General features: G+C 49.8%; 1 protein-coding gene across 2 annotated transcripts in view; it reads left to right on the top strand.

Moving 5' to 3' along the window:
• LOC119969496 (fibronectin type III domain-containing protein 11-like) overlaps nucleotides 1-22,102 on the top strand; it is a 289,739-nt gene that overhangs the window by 46,142 nt on the left and 221,495 nt on the right. The gene's annotated exons all lie outside the window — the stretch shown is intronic.

The following is a 22,102-nucleotide window of genomic DNA, read 5'->3' as shown; positions in this document are numbered from 1 at the left end:
CAGCTCCTGCCATTCACGGTCGTGAGCGGGGAGCCATCGGAAATCTGTGGTTTTGTGAATCAGGACTCTGAGGGCCGTGGTGTGTGATGCGGGATTCGGGATGAACTTCCCGAGGAAATTCACCATACCCAGGAACCGGAGGACCGCTTTCTTGTCCTCGGGCGTCTTCATGGACGTGATTGCTGCAATGTAGACCTCGTCCGGATGCCCCCCCTGGTGGGAGATGTGATCCCCCAGAAACTTGATACTTGACTGGCCGAAGGAGCATTTGGCCCTATTGAGGCGGAGGCCGTGTTCATGGATGCGCCTGAAAACACGCTGAAGGTGGGCAATGTATTCCTGTGGGGTAGTCGACATATACCCGGACGCCATCGATCCCCTCCATCATCTGCTCCATGATCCGGTGGAAAACTTTGATGCAGAGATGATGCCGAATGGCATCCGGTTGTAGCAGATCCTGCCAAAGGGTGTGTTGAACGTACACAGCTTCCTGCTTGACTCATCTAGTTGAACCTGCCAGAAACCCTTCAAGGCATCCAGTTTTAAGAATAGTTTGGCGTGGGCCATCTCGGATGTGAGCTCCTCACGTTTCGGAATCGGGCAGTGCTCCCGCCTGATATTCTGATTTAGATCTTTAGGATCAATACAGATCCGCAGCTCGCCGGACGGCTTCTTGATGCAGACCATGGAGCTTACCCAGTTTGTGGGTTCCGTGACCATAGAAATGACTCCTTGGTCCTGGAGGTCCTGGAGCTGTTGCTTGAGGCGGTCCTTGAGGGGCGCTGGGACTCTGCGAGGTGTGTGAACGACAGGCGTAGCGTTGGCCTTGAGTAAGGTTTTGTACGTGTAGGGGAGCGTGCCCGTGCCTTAGGAAACATCATGGTATTGCTGGATGATGGAGTCGAGTTGCGCCGTGAAGTCTGTGTCAGAGGATGCAGACAGATCGCTTGAAGAGAGAGCGTGTACTCTCTGCACTAAGTGGAGCAGCTTGCATGCCTGCGCATCAAGCAAGGAGGCTTTTGAGGCAGCAACAATCTCGAACGGGAGAATGGCTGTGTGAGCACGATGTGTCACCTCAAGGCGGCAGGAGCCACTGGCGGCGATGGCATTGCCATTGTAGTCCAGCAATTTACACGCAGATGGCAGGACAGCAGGCTGTACGCAGAGCTTGCGTAAATCAGACGACGCGATGAGATTGGCAGAAGCGCCAGTGTCCAGGCGGAATCTGACAGGGGACCGGTTGACCGTAAGTGTGGCACACCAGTCATCATCCTGGCTGATGCTGTGGACGTGGACAGGTTCAGTGCCACGGTTGGGGGACATCCTGTTAGTAGTAACGACGCCGATTTGGAACGGGACCTCTGGGTCATTGTAGGCACAGTCGGAATCAAGGTGTAGAGTAGGTTCATTGATGGCAGGCTGGATAGCCCTGACGACTCTGTGGGGCTGGGTGGACCTTCGAAAAATGGCAGGCATGGAAGATCTGCACATTGCAGCGTAGTGGCCTCGCTTGCCACACTGCAGGCAGCGTCGGGACTTCACGGGACATTGCCGCTTTAAGTGGCCGGAGCCGCAGTTGCCGCACGCTGGAGCTTCGGGACGTTCGTCATGCCACCGCGCATGCATGGGGCAATCCAGCGTAGTGCACACCTGCGTGAAGCGGTTCATAACATCAGCACGTTCGCTGCGTGTGAGCGCGGGACTCCGCGAAAAGCGCGCGAATTGGCCGCCATCGTTCAGATCCAGAGCCTGAAGAGATTTTATCATCTGGACCCGTTCTGCCTCGTAGGGGGCTAGCCGCGCCGTTTCAGCAGCCTGGATGCTTGAGTAGCGCATGGAGGCATGTTCATGAAGCACATAGGTCTCAATGGCCGTGGAGAGAGTGAGCTGCTTTACTTTTAGTAGCTGCTGGCGCAGGGGCTCAGATTGAACACCAAAAACAATCTGGTCACGGAGCATGGAGTCAGAGGTGGACCCGTAGTTGCAGGACTGCGCAAGGACGTGGAGGTAGGTAATAAAGGACTGGAAAGGCTCGTGCTTACCCTGAGTTCACTGCTGGAACATGTATCTCGCAAAGCTCTCGTTGACCTCGACTGCGCTGTGGCTGTCGAACTTCAGAATTATGGTCTTGAACTTCAATTTGTCCTCCCCCTCATCAAAGGTGAGTGAGTTGCAAATGTGCAGAGCATGGTCACCGGCTGTGAAGAGGAAGAGAGCAATCTTCCGTGTGGACCACCTGCGAAACCAGAGCAATGGGAGAATCCTGCCCCTGTTCGGGTACACAGAGGGTGAATTCAGAATGTCCACTTCACCTAACAAGCATGTCTTTCGGGACTTGCGGGAGGAAACCAGAGCAAACCCACGCAGACACGGGGAGAACGTGCAGAGTCCGCACAGATAGTGACCCAAGCCGGGAATCAAACCCGGGACCCTGGTGCTGTGAGGCAACGGTGCTAACCACCGTGCTACCATTTCACCCTAATAAATGAACCTACAATGTGCTTACACAATCCTTTATGAGAGATTTGTGCATTTATATCATTATAAAACATAACAGCCATTTTTTCTAACTCCAATTTCCTATATCTTATAAAGGTGGTTCTGATTTTTGAGTTCCTACTACTGATTACTTTCCAATGTAGCCAAAATCTTCTCCCCACCCTCTGACTAATGTGCTAACTATATGCATTATCTGTCTTTGTGTTTTAATAATTTAAAATAAAGAACTTTGGAGGTGTCTCCAGCCCGTTCCAGGTAAACTCAGCAAGGTGAATTGTGGCAATGAACGCGGAAAACTCATTATTGAAAATCGAAACATGAACATACTTAATCTGGAGGTACAAAATAATGCTGCAGTGTTTATGTCCAGCTGTAATTGAAATCTTTGTGCAATGTAGAGGAAATAAGTGTCAGCATTCATGGTTGGCCCAGTCTAGGGGAGACAATGGATGACACTTTGATTGATGAGCAAATATGAAGAAGGAAATTGTTGATTGTAAATCAGGGTGAGTGTCTATTTAAAATTCAGCCCTGAGAGCTCAACATCATTTACAAACGCCGAATACACTTCCCATGCAAAAATATTATTGGCAGCAATTTAGGGTTTTATAAATTGTGTTGCATAATTAAATGTGTAATATATGCTCCTTGTGAGGTGTCAAATCACATGTCCAAATCAACCAACATCTTTCATGGTCCAGGGTATGATGACATCCATCCTATATTTGGTTTTTTAGACAGTTATCTCTTATCCTTTGCTCCTCTACTAAATCCAGACTCTTACTTACATCTTACAGAATATTTATTTATTATCTCCGCCACACCTTCAACCTCCATAATTACAACCCCTCCTTCTCTCCAATACTTTACTTTCTCTTATTACTATTTCACTTTGTACATGTTTACGAAAGGCCTTACTATTCCATTTCAGATTTATTTGTTGTCTTGCAATCTCTCTTTCTGTCTCATTCCATTTTATATAACCTTATGATTATATTTCCCACGTCTCCATTTCTTGTTTCTGTGCGAGCTCCATAAATTCCAGGCTGATTTGCAACTCCTCTTAATAGTTACACTGCTGAAGGTTTCTTGCCTTTTTTTATCTGTCAGCCGTGCCTCGCTCCTGCCTGAGGACGTTATAGATTCAAGTCCCACTCTACCTAGGCTAACATTACACTGTTGCCGTGATACCTTTCTGTGCACAAGTTAAACCCATATTCTCTCTCAGCTGGAGGTGAAACATTCCATGCTGCAACCTGAAGTAAAGCAGGGAATTGCCCTCATCAAAATGTATCCGTCAATCAATATCAACAAACTATATTTCATCTTAACTGCTAATTGTGGGAGCTGGCCTTGTGCAAATATTGGAGTGAAGTGCTTTGGAATATCCTGAGATCATGAAAGATACTATATAAATGCAAATCTTCCATTTAAAGATATTCTACTGTGTGTTATCTTGAGTTTTTCTACAATGCTTGTCAGTATTGAAGAATGCTCCTGTCATTTTGGGCTGGATTTTGATAGATCTTTGGGGGTGGGCTGGCAGGCAGGAAGGGGGTTGGCGTGGAAAGACGTGAATGTTCAGATCGGGTGCGACCACTGCTTCAGGTTGTAACTATGGAGGTTGAAGGTGTGGCGGAGATAATAAATAAATATTCTGTAAGATGTAAGTAAGAGTGTGGATTTACTAGAGGAGCAAAGGATAAGAGATAACTGTCTTCTTGCCGTGCAATATTTCCAGCAGCAGGAAGAGATGCACATGGCCAGCCTACTTGAAGGCTAATTGAGCCACTTGGCCAATTAAGGAACTCTTCCTGCCTCTGCTGGCATTTAACCAGCTGAGGTGGGACTTTTTGCATTGTGGGGAGATTGCCTTGTCAACGTGTAAAGTAGGCTTCAAAGCAAGGGGTGGAGGGAGTTGGCCTTTCCATCTCAGACACTGTTTAGCCCACAGAGCTTGGCTACAACCGCAAGAAAGTACCTAGGTATTTTGTACCAAGTGATGCAACTCCTGACCCCTCAAGATCTCTTCAAGTCAATAAGCCATCAGGATCAAAGGGGTTGTCGATGGCATGCATGTCGCCCTGAGCACCGGGACATCAGGGAGTGTCCTATACTAACAGGAAGGGGCCCCACTCCTTGAATGTTCAGATCGGGTGCGACCACTGCTTCAGGATCATGCATGTGTGTGCGTGTTACCCTAGGAGTGTGCATGACAGCTACATCCTGGGGAACTTGAAGACCCTCGGTCTCTTCAAGGTCCTCCCCAGTATGGTGGGTGGGTCATGGGGAAGAAAGATACACGCTGAGGTCATGGCTGATGATACCAGTGCAGAGGCCTGAAACTGAGGCTGAGACCTGATTTAATGAGGACCACATTGCCAACAGTGCTGTCATTGAGCGATACATCAGGCTGCTACAAATGCAGTTCCGCTGCCAGGTCACTTCTGGCGGGGTTCTACAGTACACCTCCAGAGGGTCTCCCACTTTGTGGTGGTCTCCTGTGCCCTCCACAATCTGGCACGGCAGTGGGGAGACTGAGGAGGAGAAGGCGGAGGAGGAACATGTGGCCATCCTACGAATAGTTGTTAAATTATTCTATTTGAACAACATTTGGTAATATTCCACCTTGTGTAAATAATCATCAGTTGTAAATAATTTAATAAATCTAATGAAGCATGGCACAAATGGTACACATGGCATCATAGTCAATATTGCTGTATTTTTAGCATGGGCAAGGGGAGCAGCTTTAGCTCAGCTGGCTGGACAGCTGGTTTGTGATGCAGAGTAAGGCCAATAGCATGGGTTCAATTCCCATGCCAGCTGAGGTTATCCTGAAGGTCAACCTTATCCCCTGACTGAGTTGTGGTAAATCTCAAATAACTCACCACCAGTCAGCTCTTTCCCTGAAAGGAGTAAGCAGCTTATGGTCATCTAGGACGATGGCTACTTTATGAACACAGCTCAAAACATTCTTGCTATTTCTGACAGTTGTGAATGCAGCAGAACTTTCGCTAGGTATTTATCCTACAGCTGGACATAGTGAATCTTAATTTGTACTCAATTTGGTTCACAAAAATCATGAGTAAAATATTTTGGTCAGTCCTATCCTTTAACAGTTAAGTGACAATTACAAGACCACCTCACCACCAGGCACCCTCACCTCTCACACCACCAACCACCCTTACCTCCCATACCACTGAACCACCCGCATGCACACCCCCTCCATTATATATACCTGCGGCACAATGAGCAGGGGGGCATTGGGTTGCTAGTGACAGCGGGTCTGGTCCATGGGATGGAGGATGATAACAGCCCGCTCTGCGATGAGCTCCGAGCTCCACATTGTTAGACAATGTCTGACTCATGCCCACAGTAGCAGCTCCTACCAAGATGAGCACAGCATGCGGGCTAGCCAGTCCATCACATTGCCCTATCGAATAGCTAGAGACGGGCGATGGGGACGGTCGGGGGAGGGGATGGGCTGCAAGTCCCACTCGCTGGGCCTCACCCATCCACCACCCCTCACCCACAGTGGCCACCACTGAACGCCCTACCCCCACACCCATCAGACAGAGCACAGAGGCAGCTTTCGACAGTGAAAATATGTGTTTAATTATGAACAAGTATATACAGTCTGAGCCTGAAGCCCATAACTAAACGGTGCCCTGCACCCGTGCCAACTGGTGTCTAGTTTTCTGGCCTTAAGGGCCCTATCACTACGCCTAGGTGGTTCCGCAGATGGTACAGCAGGAGTGGAGGTCCCCGTTGGCACACGCTTACTGGGGTGGCCAGGCCTGGATGGGGCCAGCTGCTCCTCGGACGTCCCGGGAGTTGTGGTGCTGACCTGTTCCACCCGCTGCCCACCTGATGCACCAGGCACGGGCCCCATCACCTCCTTCTCCCTCAGGGTGCCCGATGGCCCCGGGTTCTCCATGGGACGGGGGTGCGAGCGGAGACAAACCCCGAGGTCCCCCGACACCTGGCGCTGCCAGTCCTGGATGCCCACTCTGGTATCGACCAGGGTCTGTATGTTTGCAGCCATGGAGCACAGGGAGTGGGCCATCCCTGACTGGGACTGTGCCATCTCCCTCTGGGACACTGGCCAGCACCTGGACAATGGCGCTGATGCTCTCAGCCATAGACTGCTGAGACTGGGCCAGGCTGACGAGCGCCCCTGCAATCTGCAGCTGGTCTGGCACATGGCTGCCTGTGAGTGGGCAGCCCTATCCAGGGCCATGGAACCTGCCTGCACAGAATGCCCCAGGCTTGCAAAACCTGACCCATGTCTGACACTTTTGCCCCCATTACCTCCACCACGGATGCCCTCCGCGTGGTTTCAGCCTGGGTGGCACGCACAACCAGCACCACTCCCTGCTCCTGCAGGCGGTTGGACCCCTCCACCTGCATCTGTAGATGCTGGAAGCCAGCCGTCATCCTCTCCACTGGTCCCTGGGTCTCTGACTGCACCTGGACTATGGGTGAGAATGGATCTTCCAGGAGCCCTGATGAGCCATCAATTGCACGTGAGACGAATTGCTGTACAAAAGTTAGGCTTTAATAAGCTAGAACTTAGCCCTGCGGTCGACTACAATAAATGGACGACCGCCGGGCGTTCTGACTATTTATACCTCGGTATGGAGGTGTGGTTAACTCAGCCTCTCAACCAATCAGAGAGCTGTCACATGACTGGTCTCAACCAATCGGTCGAGAGGCACATGACCGACCAGGACCAATGGTAAGCCGGTGTTCTGCACCAATGGCAGACAGCTATGCAAATCATACCACCACAAGCCCGTGACCCATCTGGGCTGCAGTTGGTTGGTGGGGCCAGGCTTCCCTCCGACCATCCAGCCCCTCGGCTGCTTCTACTTCCACCTGCTGTACTGGTACAGCTGTGTGGTGCGCACCAGTAAGTGTCCCAGAAGCCTCTCCACCAAATTGCCCAACCGAGGTGACAGTCTCTGAGATGGTGGATGGTGTAGGAGACAGCAGTGACGGAACATCTGCATCCTTATCGGACCCAAAGTCCGGGGTTTTATGGGCCGTGGTGTGCTGTGCGTCTGTATCCTGTGTCTCCGTCCCCTGGGTCATGGTGTCCTCTGTGTTTGTCCCCTGGGTCGTGGTCTGCTGTGTGTCCGTCCCCTGCCTTTCTGCCCCTGGGTCGTGGTGTCCTGGGTAGTCTCGGCCAGAGGGCTGGTGTTCCGGCTGCTCTCGCTGTCCCTGCTTGGGTCCCTAGGGGGCACCGGACCTGGCACTGGCTGGTGGAGGTGGGGGGCCCCGGATAGGCCAGCCCATCACCGGCTGGTCCTGTAAGACACAAGGTGGCACATATGGTTAGACAGGGGACAGTGGGGAGGCGTGAGGTGGTGACGGCTTTTGGTGTGTGGGGTGAGGGGTGGAGGGGTGAGGGCTGTTGGTGTGTGGGGTGAGGGGTGGAGGGGGAGGGCTGTTGGTGTGTGGGGTGAGGGGTGGAGGGGGGCTGTTGGTGTGTGGGGTGAGGGGTGGAGGGGAGGACTGTTGGTGTGTGGGGTGAGGGGTGGAGGGGCGAGGGCTGTTTGTGTGTGGGGTGAGGGGTGGAGGGGTAAGGGCTGTTGGTGTGTGGGGTGAGGGGTGGAGGGGTAAGGGCTGTTGGTGTGTGGGGTGAGGGGAGGACTGTTGGTATGTGGGGTGAGGGGTGGAGGGGCGAGGGCTGTTGGTGTGTGGGGTGAGGGGTGGAGGGGTAAGGGCTGTTGGTGTGTGGGGTGCGGGGTGGGCACACATGTGTCGTGAGGAGGCGGAACCAGGCAGGAGGTCTCACTTGATTGAACGCCTCCGACCTCCACGTCGGCGACCTCCCTTTCCTCCGGCCTGCCGACGATATCGAGTGCCCTCTGCTCGGGCACGGTGAGGGGATGCAGGTCTTCCGGTCCACCTCTAGTCTTCTCCCACACCCGCGGTTATGCGCAGACTTCTCCTGGGGGGAAACACAAACAGCAACAGTGTTAGACGGCCTGGTGCATGGAGCCCAGGGGTTGGATCTCTGATGGGACTGGTGCACAGGGCAACCGGCCATTGCGCCTGGTATTGGTGGGTGGATACATATGGGTCAGGGTGGGGGTGGGCGGGTCATATGTGTGTGGGGGTAGGGAGGGTTGGTGCCAGGGGCACGGTGCCGGGTATTCACCCTGGCTCTCCTGAGGAGGTCACGCAGCTTTTTCCGGCACTGGTCAGCTGTCCTCCAACACCTCCGCCCATGCGGCCCGGTTGGGGTATGACACCAGCCTCCTCTCCTCCACAGCTTCCAGGAGGACCTTGAGCTCCCTGTCCCTAAATTGCGTCACTGCTCTGCGCGCCATCTTGCCTGCGACGGCTGTGTGTGGGGGGAGAATTTTTAACTGGAGCTGCGGCGCCACGTCAATGACGGAACCGGTGAATCGGCAGCCGGTCGGTCACGTGCTGCACGACCCGCCCGTGCTAGTCCTTTGCGGGCCGTTGAATGGCTCCACCTGGGGCCCGTTTTGGGAGAATCCAGCCCATTAGCTCTGTTCTCTCCTTACAGATGCTGCCAGACCTGCTGAGATTTTCCAGCATTTTCTCTTTCGGTAATATATATTGTATATGTTCTGATCTGCCTTTGCTGCCGTCATCTCATTCCTTGTTTAGCCAAAAACTGTAGTCTGAGATCCACATCGATCAATGATATAGAAGGAAACATTTTCAAGGAAATTGAATGCGTGCTTGTGAAATTAATTAATTAATGTTTTTGCAAATATCAGTAAATGCTATTGTGTTGCATCTTTTTGCCACAGAATAGGTATCAGTTAGTATGAATGCACAGCACTGCAGGAAGTAAGGTTATATGTTTGTCATAAACAGTGCTTCATTGCTGCCACCTTTTGCTCAAAGCATGCTATTGCTCCATACTCTAGATCAAAATTTCAAACTGTCTTCATTCAATTCTCTGCTTGAAGGCAGGTCCTTGGCAATTCTTTGTCAAACCGCAGCTCAGTGCAGTGATGTTTTATTACACATATTCATAGAATCATAGAAGGTCCACGTATTGACGGGGTTGGGTGAGGGAAAGGAAGGGGGGAAGGCCACATGTTGCTCCACGTGCTAGCCACCGAACCAACTGAGATAACCGACTCCTTCTTTAAAGTTATAGCGAGCTATTGGAACTAGCTCACAAAGGCTCTAGAGGTTTACATGGTTAAACAAGAATTGTTGATTAATAAAACATAACTTTGTACACTTCTAAAGGATACAGATCTGACTAGGTGCTATGTTTATGCAGACTACTGTCAGACTCTACTACTCTCATGTGGCTCCCTGTGGCATAAAGTACTGTGTCACCAGTCTCATTTTAACCCTTACAGTCCTGGACACCCTAATACTACATTCGCCCAAGTCTTTACCCAAATGCATTTGCAATATTATTTGCATGCTACCCCTCCTTCCCCTCCAAATTTACAGATTTACAAATTTACAGATTCAGTTGGGCTGGAGGCTTTAAAACTCTTCCAAATCTCATTCTTTTCAAGGTTGGAGGAGTGGTAGTCTCGGCTGCTTTGGGCTAACTTTGTTGGTCTGGAGTTAAAGTTGTAATACTTTGTGTTCCAAATACTTGGGTGTCAACATATTGTCGACAATCATGTACCATGGGCATGGTCTTTGGTCATGTACCATGGGCTTATCCCTCTCCTTCTGGGGGGAATGTCTCTCCACTCATTTATAGAGTGAGTTCAGGTTTTTTTGTTGGGTGGTGTCCGCCACCTGAAATTCTTCCTGCAATTTGAAGGTTTACCTCCATTATGTTTGTATGTTTCTCATCTTTGAGCTCAACCTGCAGTTTGGCTTCTCATGTTGCGCTCTGTTTCTTCATGTGCATTGCTCCTCCCTGGGTTTTATCTTGGTGAGTTGGTGGTTGCTTTCTCTCGTGCTCCAGGATTGACTTCATATTGTGTGTGTGCCTTTCAAGCTCCAACTTCATTGCCATTGTGTTTCCTGGTTCTGTGACAGCAACTGCTTGACTCTGAAGTTTGCCTTCAACCTTCTGCTGTTGCTCCTCCTCTGTATCTTTTGTTTTAAGTATGTTGATGCTCATCTGGAGGTCTGTCTGGTCTAACCACGGAAAAGTATTTTCTGCTGTATGCAAAGGAGTGAGGACAATCCCGAAACAAAGTCCCCTTCGAGATGATTGGCACCGTCGGAATTCCCGGCCGTCTCTAGTTCAGTGTAGTTGACTACAATGGTTATTTCAATGTCCTTGGCCATTTTGAGGAGGTTGGGGGCAACACATTCTGCTCAGAGAGCAGAGGGTTGACTGTGGGCAACCTACAGAATTCATACCGAAGTGCCTTTTGAATTATTTCTATGACTGCTAGTTCGATTCCACCGGCACTATACAGTGTGTTGTTTGCATCATCCACAACCAGAAATATTTTGGCCACAGCTCCTGATCCAATAGGACTATAAAACTAGCTCCAGTACCTAACTTGAAATTTGTGAGATGACCATTTACACATGTCAGCATTCCAAAATGTGAAGCTTTGTCGGAAATCTTGGTGTGTCTCATCTGTCTCATGGACTCACTTGGGATCTTCTTCAAGTCTCGAGGTTTTGGACTTCCACATCTTTCCAAGTGTCCTAGGCAGTTGGAGTGAAAACACTGCATAGTGGTTGCTGGACACTGCTCGTGCTTCTGAGGTTTTCTAACTCTACAGAGCTGCTATGGTCTGCTACCATCTTGTGTTTTGCTTTGGTATTGCTTTCCATGCCCTGGAATCTCCTTGCTCTGCCGTTGTTTTATGAGTCGCACTCTTGGGGTTGCTCTGTACCATGGTTTAACCTTGCCATGCAAATGGATCAGTTTTGCTGGCAGACCTCCGGAGTACATTTAGAAGCGTGTCATTGGCTGCTCCTACTACTACTTGGTCTCTTATTAGCTCCAACTTTGGCAGGGGCTGGGAGCACTGGTGGGGAGTGGTGTGGGGGTGATGAGCCTGACCAAAGGGAGCCACTATTTGGCAGGCTGGGTCCACGCACTTCCGGCGCCATGTTGCACGGCGTGGCCGCTGCAAGCCGCCACTGTGAGATGCGCGGCCACAGACCTGCCAATTCTCCAGCCGTATCCGCAGCTAGAGCTGGGTGCTCTTCGCTGCGTGCCTGCTATTTTGTGCCATTTCTTCGGTCGGAAAACGCCAACGTTCTTACGCCGGCGTCAGGATTTAGTCTCAGAATCGGAGAATCCAGCCCAGAGTCTTTTAAGGATCTTCGAGAAGTTTTTGGAACTTACATAGTGTTTGGAAAGGTTAAGGAAGACGCCACACTCAGGGTAAAGACATCACCCAGCAGCATGCTGACATGCAGCGGACACAGATACCTGCAAGGCCTTATTAGTAACTTGTTTTTTACAGTCTGCAATTTCTTTTCTATGACATTAAGTAGCAGCAGACACAGCTATTGGAATTGAGCCGGTTAGCAACAAGGGAAGAGATTAGAGAGGAGTCATAGAAGGATAAGGGTGAAAAATACTTACTCTGTTAATATGATCAGCTACAACTTGTCTGAACCAGACAATGTTCAAATGTACATACCTTGGTGAATTCTCCATCTCCTCAGCCGCTTGTTCTGCGGTGGCGCTCCGTGGCTCACAGTGGGATTCTCTGTTTGCACCGCCGGCCAAAGGGGTTTCCATTCATGGGCACCCCACACCCCCATGAACCTGAAGGTGGGGGTGCATTTGCTGGCAGAACGGAGAATCCCACCGGAGGAGACTTCACCCTAATGCCTTGCCTACGTCACATTCAGGAGTCAACTCCAAACATCCTTCTCTGAGGTTATGCTCTCCCAACACGTTGGCGAAATGATCATGATCATGCTGAACCTGGGTCTTCTGAGATTATTTCATATAATAATCTGCTCCAGAGCACCATTTGTGGCTCTTCTAAGTTTTTCACAGCTTTAATTGTTTTTTAAATGGCACAGCAGTAATTGATTTCTTTTTCTACCTGTGCTTGTCAAGCAGGCTCCTGACACGACTACCGAGCCCTTTTAACCTTCAGGGAGAGTGCAGAAAATCTTTGGAAAAAATTGTTTTGGCCAGCTAGTTGCTTTCCTAAGCTTGGAGAATTGAATTGAAGTTTTGTTTTGCTCTGACTTCTCTTTACTTTGTATTCTAACTGTAAGAATCCACTTATAGATCACGGGGAAACAATTGATCTCCCCATAGGACTTGTGGAGTACAAGCTTCCCAGATATGGGGTAGAGGCCATCCAGCTGGAGCTCGTTACAGACTTACATAAAAACCAGACCAAAGCAAAGTCTGGTGTGGTTATCTCTCCCAGCATGGACCGGAGTGGGAGCCACTTATTGCCTTGAGCAGAATATCATATATAGTTAAATATATCTCAGTTCTACTGCTGCTGGCTTCCTCAAGTTACTAAATTGGCGAAGAGGACAAAAAGAAACTCGGGACTCGTCTAGCCGCCTAGTTGATTACTATCACGTGAAGTGTGGACATAATAGTTCAGGATGTCACCATTTGGGAAACTGGAAGCCTTTGATGCAGGCCTGGAAGACTGGAGCCAGTATGCTGAGCGCATGAGGTATTTTTCCAGGCTAATGGGATTTTGAGGGAAGACTGTCAGAAAGTCATCCTCCTGACCTCCTCTGGAGCACTGACTTTTGGAATCATAAGAAGTCTAACTTACCCGGCTGCACTGCACTCCAAATCATTTGATGAACTGGTCATTTTGTTGCTGAACATTATGGCCCGAAGCCTTCTGTGAGCATGCAGCGGTATAGGTTTCATTCGGCGATGCGGTCTCCAGATGAATCGGTCACTGATTTCTTGACCCACCTAGGATGTCTAAGTGAGCTTTGCGAGTTTGGGCTTTCCCTTTCTGAATTGATGAGGAATAGGCTAGTGTATGACATAAACAACACGGCCACTCAGAGGAAGCTGCTGACAGAGCCTACCTGGGACTTGAAGCAGGCCATCAAGTTTTTGCCGTCCCGGGAACACGCTGAGAAAGAGGGCGGGATGCTCTGATCCTGAGGCTAAGTATTGACGCCGTCGTAAATGCCATCGCGTTTCACGATGGCGTCAGCAGGCCCCCAGGAGCAGCAATTCCGAGCCCCTCAGTAGACCTGCGTGGTACTGGAGTGACCCATGCCACTCCAGCTGCCGAAACTGGCCTCGAAAATGCGCCGCGGGTCTGCGCATGCGCGCTGCGGCCAGTGTGAATGCAGGCTTGCACACTGTAACCGGCACGATTGCGCGCATGCGCGGTGGCTTCCTTCCCCACGCCAGCCCCGACGCAACATGGCATAGGGCGACAGGGGCCGGCGCGGAGCAAAAGAGGCCCCCAGTGAGAGGCCGGCCCGCTGATCGGTAGGCCCCGATTGTGGGCCAGGCCACAGTGGAGGCACTCCCCAGGGTCAGACCCCCCTCCCCCCACCAGACACCCCTGGAAGGATGCACGCCAAAGTCCCGCCGGGTAAGACCACATGTGGACGGCACCGGTGGGACTCGGATTTTATTCGCGCCCACTCGGGCCATCCCGGGCAGAGAATTGCCTGATGGGCCAAGTAGAGCGGCCCCCGACCGGCACTATGCCAACCGCGCTGGCGCCAATGCCACTGATTCTCCTCTCTCTGGAGAATCGGCGGACTGGTGCGGAGCGGTGTCGCGCGAATCGCGCTTGGCCCGGCAGTTCTCCCGTCCGCCGTGGCTGAGAGTATCCTACCCAGGCGTGCAGGGGCTGCAGGGGTCCATGAACTATAGTGTCTATATATAGTTTGGCCCGCCCTCCATTTCAAACTCCCACTACGTCATGATAATGCCGGTTGGTCAGATCACCTCCGAAAGGGAAGCCCCAGAGACAATTCCGCAGTCGGGTCAGGCTCTCGGGAGCTACTGTTGCCCGATAAGATAACTCACCCGAGGGTGAAGGGGAGAGCCGGCCACATTGCCAAATGTTTGATTGGAGGCCTCATCATGGGCGGAGTCATGCATTCCGGGGCAGAGAACGGCGTCCACAGCAGCCGCCAAGATCTCCACAAACCAGAGCCTTGCACATCGGCCCCCCAGATGAGGGGGTCTGTTTGATGCAACTGAACTGCTTCACAGCCCCAAAATTAACACCAATCTGGGGCATGTTACAAGTTAATGGTCAGCCCATAATGATGCCGTCTCCATCGTCGACCATCGGACATTTTGGTGACTCCGCGCAAGGATCCTGCCACTGACATTGTGTGGCACCAAAGTGAAGTTGGCGACATACACCGGTGAGCCTTTGAACATTGTGGGGACCACCATGACTGCGGTAACACATGGGCAGCAGTTGCTCCATCTTCCCTTGCTTGTGGTACAGAAACTGGGACCAATTTTCTAGGGCGAGACTGGTTAAGAGACCTGTGGCATTGGGAATCTGTACAACATACTGGGCAAATACCCCAAAGTGTTCCAAGAGGGCCTGGGCACGATAAAAGGAGCCAAGGCCTATATCTACAGGGATCCTGATACTCAGCCCCACTATGTTAGGGTGAGACCTGCATGCTTTACCAAAGTTGATGTGGAGCTTTGGCACCTGAAGGATCTGGGGTCATATGAGTGTAATTTGCAGAATGGGTCATACCCTTGGTGCCAGTAGTGAAGCCTGACAAATCTGTCAGACTCTGCGAGAATTCTAAGCTCACCATGAACAGAGCTTCATGCCTGGACCGGTACCCGATGTCTAGAATGGAGGATTTGTACGCACAACTGGCTGGAGGAAGTTCTTTCACGAAGCTTGACATGAGCCACACTTATTTACAAATAGAACTAGATCCTGAGTCCAGGGAATTTGCGACCATAAAAGATCATTTGAAAGAACCTGCCCCCCATTTGGGGTTTCATCGGCCCTGGCGATTTTCCAGCAGGTAATGGAGAATATCTTGCAGCGTCTGCCGAAGGTGGCTGTCCATCTGAACAAAATGCTTATCATGGGCAGCACTGAGAAGGAGCATATGGACTACTTGCAAGAAATACTCCAGCGGCTTTCCCAAGTAGGCGTCCAGCTAAAGAGGAGCAAATGTGTGTTCTGCACCAAAGTGGTGACTTATTGAGGTTACAGGGAGGACATGGATGGTCTACACCCAGTGGAAGACACACCACATATTGTTGAAGAAGCACCAGGAGTGGTTCTGGTTTGGTCTCTCAAGACAAACTATTCGCCGGAGTAAAAGAGCATCTGTCGCCCGCGCCACTCCTCATACACTATGATCCAGCTCAGCTGCTAATCCTGACCTGCAATGCCTCCCCCTACGGCATTGTGGCGGTGCTGGCCCATGGATGGGATGAAGGCATGGAACCCCCCATTGCTCTCGCTTCGAGGACCCTGGCAGACGCTGAGTGACATTACCCTTAAATTGCGACGGAAGGATTGCTGGTAATATTTGGAGTCAAGAAATTCAACCAATATGTTTATGGGAGGCATTTCTCCATTGTGTCTGACCATGAGCCACTGCTCAGCCTTTTTAGGGAGGAGAAGGAAATCCCACCCATCTCATCAGCTCAAATTCAGCGTTGGCCACTTCTACTCACTGCATATGAATATTCATTTTGACACTGCCCAAGTATGCAGATTGTCCATGCCAACATCCTCAATCATCTACCATTGCCCGTAAGTGCCCCATCCTTACAAGTGGTGGGTGAAGTGGTTGAAACCCTCCACTTTATGGCCACCTTGCCGGTAATGGCTACTCATTTGCGCGCAAGGACGCAGCAGGATCCGTGACTGGCAAAACATTGCCTCATGCTTTTGAGCGGAGGGGCCCGGGGGCCCTACCTGTAGCCCTCTGGCCTATTGCCCAGAAGTTCTCAAAACGTAGCATGGAAGACAGTGTTTATATTGTGGGGAGCTTATATGGTAATCTCATTGCAGGGTCAAGAGTCCCTGCTGAAGACCTACATACTGGGCACCCAAGTGCCTCGAAGATGAACATGTTGGCCTGTGTTATGTCTGATGACCCAGCATTGATGGGGGCATTGAGAGGTCCATGCATCAGAAACTTCCGCCGGCGGCCTCCCTACATCTATGGGAATGGCCAGGACGTCCATGGGTGCAACTACTTGCGGACTTTGTCAGATCTTTCATGGGATCCATGTTCTTCATCATCGTGGATGCCCACTCAAAGTGGTTAGAGGTGTATAGGATGGCCTCTACAATGTCCAGGCCACGGTGGAAAATCTCCAGTGCTTGTTGTCCATGGAACCCATGTTGTTCTGGCAATGGATAATGGGACGCCATTTACTAGTGAAGACTTTGCTGCATTTACGTAGCAAAATGGCAGCCAGCACATTAGAACTGTCCCGTATCATCCCTCTTCCGATGGCCTGACAGAAAGGGTGGTCCAGATTTTCAAAAGGGGCATTAAAAAACAACATGGGTTCCATGGACATGTGAATGGTGCAGTTCAATTTTAATTACCTCACAAGGCCACACGTGACAACAAGAATCGCCCCTCCAGAACTTTTGATGGGCCAATGGCTTAGAACCCAATTAAGTCTCACATTTTTGAGCTTCGGCAGGAAAATGGAGGTGCATCAGGAGGCAAAAAGTAGCACAATAACACAAAGAAGCATTTGGACCACCTGAAGAAGCGGGAGCCCATGGTTCACGACGTCCAACTGGCAGAATTAACGTCTCTCCTGTGCCAGGAACCACCCCCCAGCTTGGGGACCCAACTGTCTAGACCCCAGCACCCGGTCCAGCAGGAGGAGGATGTGCCGTCTCGGAAATACATACTGAAATATCTATACCTACGGACCACGTCGTGTCCGGGGACAGTGGACGACAAACTGATACGCACTGCCCGACCCAGAGTTGCCGCAAATGGAAGCACAGACTCGGGCAAAGTGGCACAGAAAGCCCCACTATCGGCAGCTGAAGGGTAACGTTAAGACTTTGTGGGGGAGGGGTGTTATAACCCCCACGAGATCCACGGTAAACCATTGTTGATCTCCCCATCGGACCCATAGAGTGCAAGCTTCCCAGATAGGGGACCATCCAGCTAGAGCTTGTTACAGACTTACATAAAAGCTGGCTTAAAGCAGGGTCTGATGTACATAGTTCTCCCGGCAAGGACGGGAGTGGGAGCTATGGGCAGGATATTGTATATATTTAAATATATCTCTCTTCTACTACCGCTGGCTTCCTCAAGTTAGTAAACTGCCCCTAACCTCTTATGCTGCACAGTGGATATTTCTTCTCTCCTTCAGCCTCCACACTTGGAATGGAGCTTCTAAGGAGAGCTCCAGTTGTGCATTCAAGGTCTTCAAGTTAGGTCAGACTGCAGTTTTCTTTACTTCTTCATTCTTAGGGATTTTGGGATCCTTAACCTGCTGCCACCACGTTGTATCTTGTCTCATGAACAGATCCAGAGGCTTGTATGGCTAAACAATAACTGTTCATTAATAACACGTAACTATATACACAGGGTACAATCCTAATGAGGTTTTAACTTCATGTCGACTTCTACCAGGCTCACTTGTGCATTCTACTATTCTCGTGTAACTCTCTACATCATAACTGTTTCCCCAGTCACACATTAACCCTTACAGTTCCAAACACTCTAATACTACAGGAGACATTTTTACCACTACCAAATAATGGCCGAAATGTTATGGAGTGATGGAACTCACTGCTGACCTGAGTTTAGAAAACTCTTTAGTGTGGATTTCTCTTTCCTGACGTAAGTTTGATTCTGGCATCAAGCAAAGGGAATCTCTGGTACTTGCAGCCGAAGAATTGTCACAGGCGGCAAATAAGGAAGTAAAAATCATTGATTATCTTTCATTTTTAAAATAATTTTAGAGACAACGAAATGACGGTTGGGACGTACCAACGGATTTAATGTTGAAGCTAAAATATCATAAATGTTTAAAATAATTTTCAAAAACTGTGGAACTTTTGTGATAATGGCAAAATAGGATATTTCACAATATAAAATATGTTTTTGCAGGAGCAGAGGGAATTCTCAAGCAGCAATAATGAACTTTGTACACTGTCGGAACTCTGGTCACGTCTCATTCAACAAGGCTTAGCCTTTTCAAGTGAGACTAATGGATGTAGAAGTTAACATCAAATCAAGTGATTTAAGAAAATTTCCATCCCTGGGGATATGAAAAATGTATGGTCTGGAAGAGCAGGAAATCACAGACCGATATTTCTGGATTTCTTTGGTGTTTGCCATGAAAGCGGACTCTAGTAAAGCTGTGGTAAAGGATGTGCTTGAGATAAAAATGGACAAAGAGAAAAGCTTTTTAAAAATGTGTTCATGGGATGTGGGCATCGCTGGCTGGACCAACAGATATTGCCCACTCCTGAGAGCAGTTAAGAATCAACGACATTGCTGAGTGTCTGGAGTCACATGTAGGCCAGACCAGGCTTCCTTCCCTGAAGGACATTAGTGAACCAGGTGGGATTTTACAGCAATCATTTCATGGTCACCATCAGACTTTTAATTCCAGATTTTTTTGAATTCAAATGTCACCATCTGCCATGGCGGGATCCAAACCAGGATCCCCAGTTCACCACCCTGGGTCTTCTGGATTAGTTGTCCAGTGAAAATACCACTGCGCCACTGCCTCCCCGATACTTCAAATGGATCAATTCAGAGGGGTGCATCTTGGGCTACGAGGGGAATAAAGGTTGAAATCATAGTGACGCTGGCCACAACCGTGCCATGATACTGGAGCTTTGCACATGTTGCACATCTGTTCAAAAAACAGGGAGAGGTTTAAACCTGGCAATTACAGGTCCATCATTTTAACATCAGTGATAATGTACTTTGTAGAAACAACACCCAGGAGAAAATTAACAACCACACGGACAAGTATGGGTGAATAGAGGAAAGACAGCACACGTTTCATAGATATCATAGAATTTACAGTGCAGAAGGAGGCCATTCGGCCCATCGAGTCTGCACCGGCTCTTGGAAAGAGCACCCTACCCAAGGTCAATACCTCCACCTTATCCCCATAAGCCAGTAACCCCACCCAACACTAAGGGCAATTTTGGACACTAAGGGCAATTTATCATGGCCAATCCACCTAACCTGCACATCTTTAGACTGTGGGAGGAAACCAGAGCACCCGGAGGAAACCCACGCACAAACGGGGAGGATGTGCAGACTCCACACAGACAGTGACCCAAGCCGGAATCGAACATGGGGCCCTGGAGCTGTGAAGCAATTGTGCTATCCACAAGGCTACCGTGCTGTCCTGTTTCTTAAGGGTAAATCATACTTAACTAACTGGGCACAGTTTTTTGATGAGGTAGTGGAGAAGATGAATGAGGTTAGTACAGTTGATGTTGGGCAGTGAACTTTAAAAGGGCATTGGATAGAGCACGGTGTATTAAGCTTATTAACAAACTTGAAACCCTTGGGGTAGAAAAGGCAGTAGAAACATGGATGCAAAATTGGCTAAGGAATAGAGAACAGAAATTTGTGGTTAATGGCTGTTTTTCACATTGGAGGGAGGTACACAGATGTATATGCTATAGACTATTCATTTGGGGACTGTTTTGAAACCTACAGAGGGCACAACAGCAACTTAGATTCATGTAGTGCCGTTAAGGAACTTCACAGAAACATTATAAAACAAAATGTTACCAAGCCACACAAGGAGAATTAGGTAGGATGACTAATGGCTTGGTTGGAGAGGTAGGTTTTAAGGAGTTACTTGAAGGAAGAAAATTTGATGAAGAGGAGGAGAGGATTAAATTCCAGAGTTTGGGGCCTAGGTACCTAAAGCCCCACCCTCCCAATGGTGGAATGTTTCAAATTGGGGATGCAGAGAGTCCAAATTAGAGCAGTTCAGTTAAATTAGTAAACTGTTTACCAATTAATAAAAGCTATACTAAATGCAAAGGCCGATGCAATGTAGGAAAATACCGAATCAAAATAATTGTATCCAACACCCTTTAAGGAAGTTTACTGTTGTCAGCAAAGATCACAGAGAAAACCTTTTCTTAACTTCAATGGACACTTTGATTAGCAATGCTCCCTTTGACCGAATTAGCTATTCCTTAATGCTAATTAGAATTTGACAATCGCAACCCAGTCTAGTGTCATGAAAGAGGCAGAGATCCGACAAGCAAGGCCACCAATTTTTGTGGTTTCACAGATAAACTAACCGAATCGTGGAAAGATGAATGCCAAATACCATCAAAAACCTCACAAAATCCTTTAATTACATATGATTGAAGTATAATTTGACTTATTCAGTATCAACAAACTTATGGCCCTGTGGATGAATGCTTCTCCACTGCTTTCATGCCGTATAATGCATAGTCCCCTTGGTGATTGTCATGGCATTAATTCTTAATTGTAGTTTGGTTAATGATGATGATCAGTATTCATGGGTAGCATGTACAATCTCAGTTATAACATAATTACTACATAATGATGGTACTGGCAGTGGCACTCGGAGGAAAATGAGGTGGACCCTGCTGAATCAGATGGTTTTTTTTCCCTGCACCTCTGGCAATAGTACAACATAAATCTTTCTGGTGTACTGCCTGTCATTTATTTTGCCCTGGCTGGGTTCCATGCACTCCTTCATGCTACCTGTATCGGTGCCATCGTCACACGAACCATGCATCCTGTAACCAGGAACTCTTGTCAGAACAAAGGGTGGGATTCTCCGACCCCCCCCACCTGGTCAGAGAATCCCGGGGGGAGGCGCTAGTCCCGCCCCGACGCTGGCTGCTCTATTCTTTGGCACCCTTTATCGGGCGGCGGTGGGATCCTGCCACGCCAGTTGGGGGCTGTTGACAGCAGCCCACCCCGCCCCCCGGTGATTCTCCGGGCCCTTACAGGCTGAGCGGCCTTCCAGTTTTGGCCAGTCCCGCCGGTGTGAATCACTCAACTCACGCACCGGCAGGACCTGGCAGGTGAGTATACAGGGGCGGTCCTGGGGGGGGGGGGGGGGCTCCGGGGGATCCGACCCCGGGGTGGGGGGGGCCCACGGTGGCCTGGCCCGCAATTGGGACTCACCGATCTGCGGGCGGGCTTGTTCCATGGTGGGACTTTTTTCTTCCACGCCGGGTCCCTGTTGGGCTCCGCCATATTACCCGGGGGCCAGCGCGGAGAAGAGAACCCCCCACGTATGTGCAAAAACATGCCAACCGGTGTGTGCATGCGCAGAATCACGCCGGCCGTTCCACGCATGCGCGAGATCACGCTGGCCCTTCTGCGGCGGCTGGAACGGCGGCAACACCTCCGCTGCCCACCTAGCCCCCAAAAATGCAGAGAATTCTGCACTTTCGGGGCTGTTGACGCCGGAATGGTGGACTGCGTCCCCAGAAGGGAGAATCCCGGCCAAAGTTCTTGCCTACAATGTCCAGTGACTGGTGTTGCTTCTCCGGCAGCAATAAAAAGTTAAAGGTTACACTTACAGAGAAGAGAAAGGGATAAATGTGGCAAAGAAGGTGGAATGGATGTCAATGAAGGAGAGAAGAAAGAGGGAAATAGAGGGACTCTGAAGAGAACAGAAGCAAATGCTTGCTGCTTCTTTGTTTATCAGTCCAGACTACCATCTCTATCCTAATGTCTGGAGTGTTGCCTCAAT

This window comes from Scyliorhinus canicula, chromosome 7 (genome assembly GCF_902713615.1).
Source record: "Scyliorhinus canicula chromosome 7, sScyCan1.1, whole genome shotgun sequence".
Classification (NCBI taxonomy): domain Eukaryota; kingdom Metazoa; phylum Chordata; class Chondrichthyes; order Carcharhiniformes; family Scyliorhinidae; genus Scyliorhinus; species Scyliorhinus canicula.
The sequence above is the reverse complement of the archived record's forward strand: the minus strand, read 5'-3'. Positions and strand labels throughout refer to the sequence as shown.